Source organism: Meleagris gallopavo, chromosome 4, assembly GCF_905368555.1.
Source record: "Meleagris gallopavo chromosome 4, MGAL_WU_HG_1.1, whole genome shotgun sequence".
Lineage (NCBI taxonomy): Eukaryota > Metazoa > Chordata > Aves > Galliformes > Phasianidae > Meleagris > Meleagris gallopavo.
The window spans coordinates 19,261,486-19,273,025 of record NC_139407.1 but is presented as its reverse complement, the minus strand read 5'-3'; the positions used below and the strand labels follow the sequence as shown (position 1 = coordinate 19,273,025).

Genomic DNA, 11,540 nt, shown 5'->3' with positions numbered 1-11,540 from the left:
TTGCAGAGGAAGGTAGTAACATTTCTGCCAAGTTGTACTTCTGAACTTCATACAGAAAGCAGCTAGGAATGCTGTATCTATCAGGGAGCTAACTTTTTTTTTTTATTAAGTATTTCTCAGGTGGCCCTGTGTGCAAAATCAAGGAGCTCTTTTGCTTCTGTCATGGAGTTATTTCAGTACCTGTGATTACAGTTGAATTGGCTTTATTTTTGGATGCTAGTATCCAAGCTAATGGCATCACCAACCTGTATCTTACAGTGTGCTGGAACTTCTCCAAGTTGCTGTTGTGACTGGCATCTTTGTGAGCATGTGGGGTGTTCTTGCAACACACTTGTTCTCAATGGCAGGAACAGTCTGGTGTGGTTTAGAAAGTGCATAAACACTCCTAACAAACTCTATTTCCTTCATAGAAGAGATTTTGCACTGTGCGCGTCAATGTGTTTCACGTATCTTCAAGTCTAATTTTTGAGAGGTACTGTAGCCTAATGTGAAGTACAATTTTACTCATTGTGGGGGGGGAAAAAAGTCTATTAATTGATATTCTGAACTTCTGAAATTATTATTTTTTTCCTGAAAACTAGCAGCATGATAACTCTTAATGAACTGGATCAAAGATACAAGAGAGTACAGCACTCAATGCTGTCGCACTGGCTCCAGTGATTGGCCTTTTAGCAGGTATTCAGGACATCTGTAAAGGAATACAATTCCATCTCGTTACCTTTTACGTGGCAAGAAAGAATAGAGATCTCACGTGGGAGTTTCCCTGGTGATAGAAGTGTCTTTTGGTCATCAAATTCTAGATTGTTAGTTTTCCTGCTGAGGATGTAATAGCAACATCCCCCAGTGACAGGCATCTCCCAAAGTATGAATGAAATCCAAGAGATCATAAAATTTGATCGCTGACTTTCAGTGGAACTATTTTGTTTGGTATTTAAGCAGTTACTTGCACAGTTGTACTAATGCAAAGCTACTTAGATGTACTGAAGCAGTGATGTGGCAATGCTATGTAGGGACATGGTGACTATACGCAAGTTTGCTCAACAGTGGTATTAATGGAGAAAAAAGAAGTGGCACAATATTCAGAGAATCTCAGATCTTTACATTAAGATGCTATTGTTAACATTGGCCATATGAAAGGGGAAACTGTATGTTTTGTTTTGTTTTTGTTTTGTTTTTTCCTCCCCCTTCTGTGGAGATTTGTTTAAATGAAAAACTAAAAAGTAAAAAATCAAACTGTGATTCATAAATACTGCTTCAGGAAGGTAAGCCAATCAATAGCACAGTTCTACTGGTAAAAACTATTTGTGGGAGTGATTTCACCTCCACAGAGAAGCATATGTAGATATCAGATTAAGAGCTGTGCTGATTTCCTGCAACAGTGTGCTGCTGCACGTGAAGAACAGCTCTTGTCTGAAGTTTGCCAGTTTCCTTGGTATCCTGATGTACAGTTTTCTGCTACAAGCCATTAATCACTGTTTCTGTTGGGGAATATAAATTATTGGTGGCCATTGTTATGATTTTGGCTGTGATCTTTAGGCAAAAAAGCCCAAACTTGGTGTGAACCAATTGGCACATGAAATGGGTAGATCCCCAGACATCAGGTGTTCAAGGCATACTGGATGGTGGTAATACAGGGTAGCTTTCACTGTATATTTTCAAAGGAGCTGGCAGAACAAACACACTTGGGAGGGTGGAGTATCCAACAGACTTTGCTAAAGTCAAGACATTCACATATCAGCTCCAAAGTTCTCGGATGTTCAGAGCTAATGGTAAATTAATTGTGTATGAAAGCATTCTTTAAACAGGGATTAATCCACATGCTTTCTGTGAGTGCTTATCTATCAAACAGAACTAATTTTAAATAAATGATCCTGTGCAATTTGAGATTAATTTTTCTGTTGATATTTATATGATTATATTTGACGTTAGTCAAATTGTTTATTATTTTATAATTATTGTTATAATGAGTAATTCAGCTTAATTAGAAGGTTATTCATTTTTATTTTTTCCCACTAACTTGAAATCGTAGAAAAAGTGTTTTCAAAACCTGTTTAATAAGAGAGTTCTTTTGATAATTCTGGGCCTGTCTTTATTCCCCAGGCTTAGTCAAGTTAGCAGCCCACACTTTAGAAGACCTGCTTGTTTCTTTCAAAAACAGTCCAACTCAAAACTGAATTCATTCATTCCTAAAAAATTACACCCACTGACATTCATCGATGCTTGCTGAACGTTTCTGTAGACCAAACAGTGGGTGTGAGCACAGTGAGGTGATGGGTGGTGCGTTTCAGCAGGGGCGATAGCAGCAGTGGATCACCTCCGCTGGTACAGGCTGTTATGAGCGCAGCATGCAGGCTCCTGTTCATTGCTGGCAAAAATACAGAGCTAATAGTGGTGACTGTTGAGACGGAGCGTTTTATAACTGAGCATTTTCTCTATTAAACAGTGTTATTGTGCTCTGTATATAAGTTGTAGTTTCCATGGAAATATATAGGAGGCATTACTTTTGGAGCAACTGTCATAGATACAGCCCAAGACAATTCCTCTTCACTCACTATGGCCCACACAAACCAAAAGATTGGATGCCCACAGGTTACTCTGAGTCTAAAATTTTACTCTTAGAATATTCTATAGTATTGAAATATATGATTGAATTTAATGTGTTTTTTTTCCTGCTTATAGTATCTTGTTTTTTTTCTTTTTAGGAGATTTATTTTTTCATTTCCTTCTATTTTTTTATTTCTTTAACTAGGCTTTCTTTGCAGTTATTTTCTTTTGGTGACTGTGTGTCTGGTACTAATCCTTCCTCATAGGTTTGGCAGCCAAGACTTGCCATATTCATTGCACTGACTTTCTCAGCGTCTGATGAATTTAATCACTCCCCTGAGCAGAGATGGAAATTGAACTTGCCTCCAGCTCACTTCAACTCAGTAAGTACTGGTATGATAGGAGTGAGAAAATGGAAAAAGGCTGCAAATCCCACTGCACGTAATTCCTTAATCCAATATTAAGGATCCTAGGTTTTTTCTGTACAAATATTGAATATGTCCAAGAACATAAAGGAAGCAGTTCAGCATTAAAAGAAATGGAGCACTTTTATTTCTGTGAGGAGTATTTTGAAAGAAAATATTTTTCTTCCTTAAAATGTAGAGGTCAGAGTGGCTGGATGGGATTTACTTATACCATTTTAATATGAGCATTTATTAGATGATACTGTCCTAGTCTTCCTTTCTTTGGTCCACGATTGTCCTCTGGTTAGTCAACATCTTCCTTTTAACAAAACTAGTTTGAGTTTTGAGTTAGAATGATCTGATTATTTTCTGTTCTTACCAATCCATATTGGTTATAATCTCTGTACAGGAGCTGAGGCTGATAAAAGACGAGGGACGAGGAAGATTTTCCTGAGGTTGAAAAATCAATTTGTAGTCAGTTATTTCACATTTTTATCGTAAAGCATGCTCAATTTGTCTGTTCTGCTTATGTTAGAATATATTTCAAGAAATGCAGAAAAGTTGTTAGGTGAAAGAATTAAATAAGAACAGAACCCCTGAATAAATTTGGTAAGCCAACCAAATAATTCAGAAATATTTAATCTTTATTTATATCAAAATGCCTTCACAAAGGTTTACAAAACTGGGTACACTGGCAGTAGTAATTCTCTCATAGGGTGGTTATTAAAAAATCAGCAGCTGTACTGAAGGAACAGAAACATTGACTTGGAGTTGTCTACTCTTGTGCACTCAGTATAAGTTCATGCAGTCAGGCATGTATGTAAACCCTGAGTACGTAGGGTGGGGGTGGGACCCCAGCTTTTGGTATTGTGGATCCTGATGTACTTGTCCAGCACACTGGATTCACTAGAATGCTGACTGCAGAAAGCAGATTCTTTTTAATTTTTTTTCTGAGATTTGCTAATGCAAACGTTCAGGTCCTAACTTTCTTGATTACTTCTTGTATTGATTTTCAAGCTTCTGATTGTTTAAGCCTCTTGGGCTTTAACCCCAAAATCTTAATATTATATTCATTTTGTTGTTTCCTTGTTTGTCTGCAGCATTTGTTATAGTGCTAGATTTTTTCATAGCTCAAATTCAGCCTAAACAACGTGAGTGAATGTTCAGTAGTGGCAGATCGTGGTGGCTCTACAGTGAAACAAAGCATAAACTTTTCATCCTGACTGCTCTCTCTGAATACGAAAGGTATTTCAATGTTCTTCACAGAGCAGTGTGTAGTTTCTAAAGAACAGAAGAACACTGAATATTTCTCGATGGGCAAAAACTTAAAAAAAAAAAAAAAAAAAAAAAAAAAAAAAAGTGTAATTTAGAGGGTAATGATTAGTGATTCAGAATGCCTGATGGAGTAGTGGCAAGTAGGTAACTCTTCAAGGCTTGTATGGAAGGCTTTGTGGCTGTGAGATCTGTACGTATGTATGTTTTCAGGGGAGGAAGATGGATGAAAGCTGGAGTTCAGATTTGTGAAGTGCTAAATGTTCTGGTCTATATCTAATGCAATACTCTGTTACTGGCATAATTTACCTTGGATTAAGAAGCAATCTTACTCCACATTACTTCAAGCTGTCAAAAACAATATACTTCAGTGAGTATGGCTCTAAGTTTAAGCCAGTAACCCTCCCTCACTTAGGGGTATGCTGCCTGAGCATCCTTAGGGAGTGAAATGCATTCTCAGCAAGTTTGTTGTCTAATCTGAGAGGTGCTGTTGACTCCCTGGAGGGACAAGAAGCCTTGTAGAGGGTTCTGTATAAAACAGAACACTGTCATGAAATTCAGCAAAGATACTGTGTTCTGCTCCTGGGATGGCATATCACCAGAGAGGCACAGGCAGGGAGACAAATGGCTGGAGGGCCGCTCGGCAGAACAGAAGCTGGAAGTGTTGGTTGACAGCAGGCTTAGCATGAGCCAGCAGCATAGCCTAGTACTCAGGAATGCAAACTGCATTTTGGGGTGCATTTAACACAGCATAGCCAGCAGGTCAAAACAGGTGATTCCCCCCAGTATATTTAGCACCAGTGTGGCTTTGTCTTGAGTACCATGAGAATGGGTCTCAAGAACTTTGGTCCAAGTCTATAATAACAGAGCTATGAACACCTCTTGCCATGGTCTGATTTGTAATAGCTTATTGCAATTAGTAAGTATTACTGTAAGTTATTAAGAGCAGGTGGGTGTCTAGCACTGTTTGAAAAACTAGTATGATTTGTTTTTCTCTGCTCCCCTCAACACATTATGAGTATGTTGAACAAGCACTATCAACTTCAGGTTGAATTATTCTTTGAAGCATGAACAGTCAGCAGCTCTGCTTTCCAGGCTTGAGTGACTACCTAATATATCTTGATTCTTAGAAATATGCAAAGAAACTGAAGTGTTTGAAAGCTAGGGGTTAAGCTCTTCCCTCATGTTTCTAAGCTTTGATAGGCTGACAATCAGATTATGCCACTGCATTCAGGTGGAACTTTGCACTGATTTATTCTAAGAATATGGTGTGTAAAGGTATTATTAGAGGCTGTGATGTATCAATAGGCAGCTACATAGCTAATAACGTTGGTGTATTCTTTTGTACGTTGTTTTGCAGATGGACAGATACAAGTTTTATGTTAGATCTTTGCCAGTGACCAATTTACCTGTGTTGGCAAGGAAATATTTTTCAATTACAGTTTTTTTTTTTGGTGTTATGTTCTAAAGGGAACGTGTTGACTTATTACATTATTTATAAGAATAACAGAAGCACAAATTTAACAAATAAGAAAAGTAACATGTGTGCTTAATAAGAAGAAAGGTGTGTCTTCACAGGCACGCGTGGGTGTAGGTGGGTTGAAATATTATTATTGGCAGTCACTACGTTTTCCTCACCAAATGGCACAAGCTCATATAATGTGCAATACATGCAGGTTTTGATTTGACTGTGTGTGTGGTGAACGCGTCAGGTGGGCTTAGCCCTGCCCTCCACAGCATCCTGTTGTTGTCTATGCAGTCCGCACTTGAGCTTCACACAATTGGCTCATAAAAAAAAAAAAACTCTCTAAAAATAACAGTATTAAAAGTTTATGATCCTGTGGGGCTGCATTCATGACTGTCCAGGGCTGCAGGGTGGACAGGCCAGGTTTAGTGATAGACTTGGCAGTGCTGTGTTAACAGGTGCACGTGATGACCCAAATGATGTCACCAAGCAAGAGGCTGTGACACCAGCAGGCAAGGGATTGTGTGTGTGTGTGTGTGTGTGTGTGTGTGTGTGTGTGTGTGTGTGTGTGCAGCTGTCACTGCTTGTGTTGAGGCTCTGGCAGAACCTGGCTCAGTCCAGCTTGTTCCTGGATTGTGCTGAGTATTACTGTGAAGGAGGTTGAGTGATACTTTGTGCTGTGCTGGGTTGTGCCCGTGACTGCTTACAGCAGCTCTTGGTGCCCATCCTCACAGCATCACTCATGTTTCCCTGGCCCTGCCCTGTGCAGGCAGCTAGGACCCAACAGGATGTGGTGGCCATGGGGAGTCTAGTGGTGGGAATCTGGTGGGAAGCATGTGACCCTGCTATAGGGCCAGGAGGACTTCCTGCAGAGTGACTGGGGTATGTCTTCATCGTGCCTTGGGATGGCTAAGTGACTGTGAGCTCTCTTCCACTTGCAATGCATGACACTACCACTGCAGCACTGGTGAAGGAGAACAGCTTTCCCCATCTGCAGCAGTGAGAAGACCATGGCTGCAACAGAGGAATGGATGTGTCCTATCTGCCGTTAGGTACGACAAGACATTGCGACTGCAACCCCATGTAACCATCTGTTCTGCCTTGGCCGCATCCAGCGATGGGCAAGGCTGAGAGCCAGCTGCCCGCTCTGCAGGACTGCTATGAAGACTATCAAGCTTTCTGTGTGGGGAGACAAACAATACATAGAATGTGTTGTCTCCCCGCCTGCGGTGTCAGTACCTGCCAGCTTTCATGATAGCACCAGCACAGTCCCTGCTGGCGCTGCAGCTCCATCCCCTCTGCTGTTGCCACCTGAGCGGAGGGGTGCAGGGCCAGTACTGAGGGAGAGAGTGGGAGGCCTCTTGCCACAGGAGTGGGCAGTGCTGTTCAGGGAGCAACACAGCATCCTCGACCCTGTGCTGCCCTCCCTGCACCAGAAGCTCTCTTCCATCCCTGGGATCAACTGGTGGCAGGTCCGATCAACGGAGAGCCTCTTCCTGTGTTGCTTTTGTCAGCTGGGGCCGGACAGGGATGCCATGCTCCAGTGTATAGAGCCCAGCATGGGATCCATTGCCATGCCACTCATTGTCTGGCTCATAGACACCATTGTCAGCCAGTACAGCCAGGAGGCCTGGAGGCTGCGGGGTCTTGAGAATGATGAAACTGCCCAGGAGCAGGAGGACAGTTCCATAGCTGCCTCTTCACAGAGGACTCTCACTTCCAGCACCTCTGTAGATCCAGACATGCAGGAGCTCCCTGGCACATTCAGTAGGGTCCTCCATGGGGATGATTGTAAGCTCCCCTCCATACCCAGTCCTGGGGAGCAGGAGCAGCCCTTTGTGCAACCAGGGCAGGAGGTAGCAGGGCCCAGTGCCCAGGGCTGCAGTCACAGGCACTCCACTCCCAGCTGGGACAGGAAGCGCTCCTCTAGGAGTACCCACTGCCCCAAAAAGAGGAGGGCCAACAACACTCAGGATGCTCCCCAGCCCCGCAAGAGGCCATGCTGCTTGCAGGGCTTATGATAGTTTATAAAGCAAAAATAATAATAATAATAAAAAGACTATTCCACAGACAGAGTATCATTCTTATCCTAAACAGAGCTACTGCTGCCATGTGCAAACTGCCGTTCCCTGGACGTATGTAGGTGTGTAGGTATGGCACTTGTGGACATGTCAACTGAACTTGGCAAGGGATATGAAAAATAACAAGAAGGGATTCTACAGTTACATACACAGGATAAGACAGATGAAGGAGAGTATTCCCCCTCTGATAAATGAGGGTGGAGAACTGACTTCTTCAGACATGGAAAAAGCTGAGGTGCTCAATAAGTGCTTCACCTCAGTCTTTACTTGTGGTCAGACTCCCCATGTCTGCCAAAGCCATGAAACTATAGGTGTGGGTGAGAGGAGTGGGTTCCATCCCAGTGTGAAGTGGAACAAGCCTGAGGCCTCCTCATGAAACCGAATGCATATGAGTCCATGGGGCCAGTTGATATGCATCCCACGGTTCTGAGAGAGATGGTTGATGTGGTTGCCAAGCTGCTCTCCATCATATCTGAAAAATCATGGCTGTCTGGTGAAAGCTCCAGTGACTGGAAAAAGGGAAATGTTACTCCTATTTTCAAGAAAGGGAGAGAGGATGACCCTGGGAACTACAGGCTGGTGAGCCTCGCCTCTGTGCCTGGGAAGATCATGGAGCAAATCCTCCTGGTTACCATTTCAAGGCACATATGAGACGAAGAGGTGATTTGAGACCAAGGGCAGATTGTGCCTGATCAAACTGGTGGCCTTCTGTGATGGAGTGACAGCATTGGTGGACAGGGAATGGTTGATAGATGTCATCTACATGGACTTCTGCAAAGCCTTTGACATGGTCCCTTACTACATCCTTTTCTCTAAATTGGAGAGGCATGGATTTGAAGGATGGACAGTTCTTAATCTGATTGACTGGTCACAACTAGAGCGTTGTGAATAATGGTTCTATGAGTGGAACCTTGTCACAACTGGTATTCCCTAAGAGTTGCTCTTGAACCGGTGCTCTTCAACATCTTTATCAATGACATAAACAGTGGCATTGAATACACCCTCAGCAACTTCACAGACGATGCCAAGCGGAGTGGTGTAGTTGATAAGTTGGAGGGAAGGGAAACCATCCAGAGGGACCTGGACAGGCTGGAGAAGTGGGCCCGTGCAAGGTGCTGCACTTGGGCTGGGGCAATCACAGGTATTTATACAGACTGGGGGAAGAACTCCTTAAGAACAGCCCTGTGGAGAAGGACTGGGGGGTCCTGATGGGTGAGAAGCTGGACATGAGCCAGCAATGTGCGTTTGCAGCCCGGAAGGCCAACTGTGTTCTGGGCTGCGTTGAAAGGGTAATGGCCAGCAGGGAGAGGGAGGTGATTGTTCCTCTCTACATAGCTCTTGTGAGGCCCCGTCTGGAGTTCTGCATTGAGGCCTGGGGCCTTGGGGCCCCCAGCGCAAGAAAGACGCAGAGTTCTTGAAACAGGTCCAGAGGAGGACCACTAAGATGCTCAGAGGGCTGGAGCACCTCTCCTATGAAGAAAGATTGAGAAAACTGGGCTTGTTTAGCTTGGAGAAGGCTCCGGGGAGACCTCATTGTGGCCTTCCATTACTTGAAGGGAGCATATAAACAGGAGAGGGAATGACTGTTTACATGGCTTGATAGTGATAGGACAAGGGGGAATGGTTTTAAACTAAGACAGGGGAGGTTTAGGTTAAATATTAGGAGAATGTCTTTCACACAGGTGGTGACGCACTGGAACAGGTTGCCCTGAGAGGTTGTGGATGCCCCATCCTTGGAGGCATTCAAGGCCAGACTGGATGTAGCTCTGGGCAGCCTGGTCTAGTGGTTGGCAAGCCTGCCTGTGGCAGGGGGTTTGAAATAGAAAGCCAGCACATGCACAGACCGTATTCTGTGCTGAAATACTAACTCCTCCTGTAATTTTGAGGAGGTATTATTTCTGTGATACTGTACTCATGTGGTCCTGTTTATCAGTGATCTCCTTTCCAGTCTTATTTCCAAACTTGCCTTACTCATTTCTTTCCTACTGGCTACTGTCTGTGGTTCTTCATCAAAGTGTGGTCCTGCCTGTAGTGTAAACTTGGTATCTTTTTTTATTGTGTTTTTTTTTTTTTGGTCAATATTAGTAGCTTAGCTTAAATCGAAGTCAGGTTTTGAATGTGAATGACAAGTTATTTCTTGGTTGGGCTTTGACTTAATGAAACAAAAAGCAGATTATCTATTTTCATAGTTAGGGGCTGAAAATACAAGTTATCTTCTATTTCAGTATCTCTCAACATCACGTAATGAAGCGTAATGATAACTGCAAAGTTCTGCTAATATAACCATATAAACATGGAAATAAAATTACAAATGTCATTACTTTAAGAACTGCAATCTAAGATGAAAAAAATTACTAAATCCTAGCTCAAATCAAGGAGGTACAATTTTGAGGCTGAAATACTAGATGGCTTGCCTAGCCCAAGTGTCCTGTGGTCCTGGTGAGCTGACACATCGGTAGTATGTAGGTAGGTTGATTTATTTCAGATGCTACTTAGTTGAATTTCTGAGGAAAAGGATAACATTTTGTGAATAATATGAGCATTTGTAGCAATTTGGTGTATTCTTTGCACGTAATACCATCTCCTTAAACATCAAATTTCTGAGGTGGCCCTGTGTGCAAAATCAAGGAGCTCTTTTGCTTCTGTCATGGAGTTATTTCAGTACCTGTGATTACAGTTGAATTGGCTTTATTTTTGGATGCTAGTATCCAAGCTAATGGCATCACCAACCTGTATCTTACAGTGTGCTGGAACTTCTCCAAGTTGCTGTTGTGACTGGCATCTTTGTGAGCATGTGGGGTGTTCTTGCAACACACTTGTTCTCAATGGCAGGAACAGTCTGGTGTGGTTTAGAAAGTGCATAAACACTCCTAACAAACTCTATTTCCTTCATAGAAGAGATTTTGCACTGTGCGCGTCAATGTGTTTCACGTATCTTCAAGTCTAATTTTTGAGAGGTACTGTAGCCTAATGTGAAGTACAATTTTACTCATTGTGGGGGGGGAAAAAAGTCTATTAATTGATATTCTGAACTTCTGAAATTATTATTTTTTTCCTGAAAACTAGCAGCATGATAACTCTTAATGAACTGGATCAAAGATACAAGAGAGTACAGCACTCAATGCTGTCGCACTGGCTCCAGTGATTGGCCTTTTAGCAGGTATTCAGGACATCTGTAAAGGAATACAATTCCATCTCGTTACCTTTTACGTGGCAAGAAAGAATAGAGATCTCACGTGGGAGTTTCCCTGGTGATAGAAGTGTCTTTTGGTCATCAAATTCTAGATTGTTAGTTTTCCTGCTGAGGATGTAATAGCAACATCCCCCAGTGACAGGCATCTCCCAAAGTATGAATGAAATCCAAGAGATCATAAAATTTGATCGCTGACTTTCAGTGGAACTATTTTGTTTGGTATTTAAGCAGTTACTTGCACAGTTGTACTAATGCAAAGCTACTTAGATGTACTGAAGCAGTGATGTGGCAATGCTATGTAGGGACATGGTGACTATACGCAAGTTTGCTCAACAGTGGTATTAATGGAGAAAAAAGAAGTGGCACAATATTCAGAGAATCTCAGATCTTTACATTAAGATGCTATTGTTAACATTGGCCATATGAAAGGGGAAACTGTATGTTTTGTTTTGTTTTTGTTTTGTTTTTTCCTCCCCCTTCTGTGGAGATTTGTTTAAATGAAAAACTAAAAAGTAAAAAATCAAACTGTGATTCATAAATACTGCTTCAGGAAGGTAAGCCAATCAATAGCACAGTTCTAC

The 11,540-nt window shown here is 42.2% G+C and overlaps 1 pseudogene; it reads left to right on the top strand.

Moving 5' to 3' along the window:
* Positions 1–6,695: 6,695 nt before the first annotated feature.
* LOC146544432 (uncharacterized) lies at positions 6,696–7,706 on the top strand (annotated as a pseudogene).
* Positions 7,707–11,540: the final 3,834 nt, after the last annotated feature.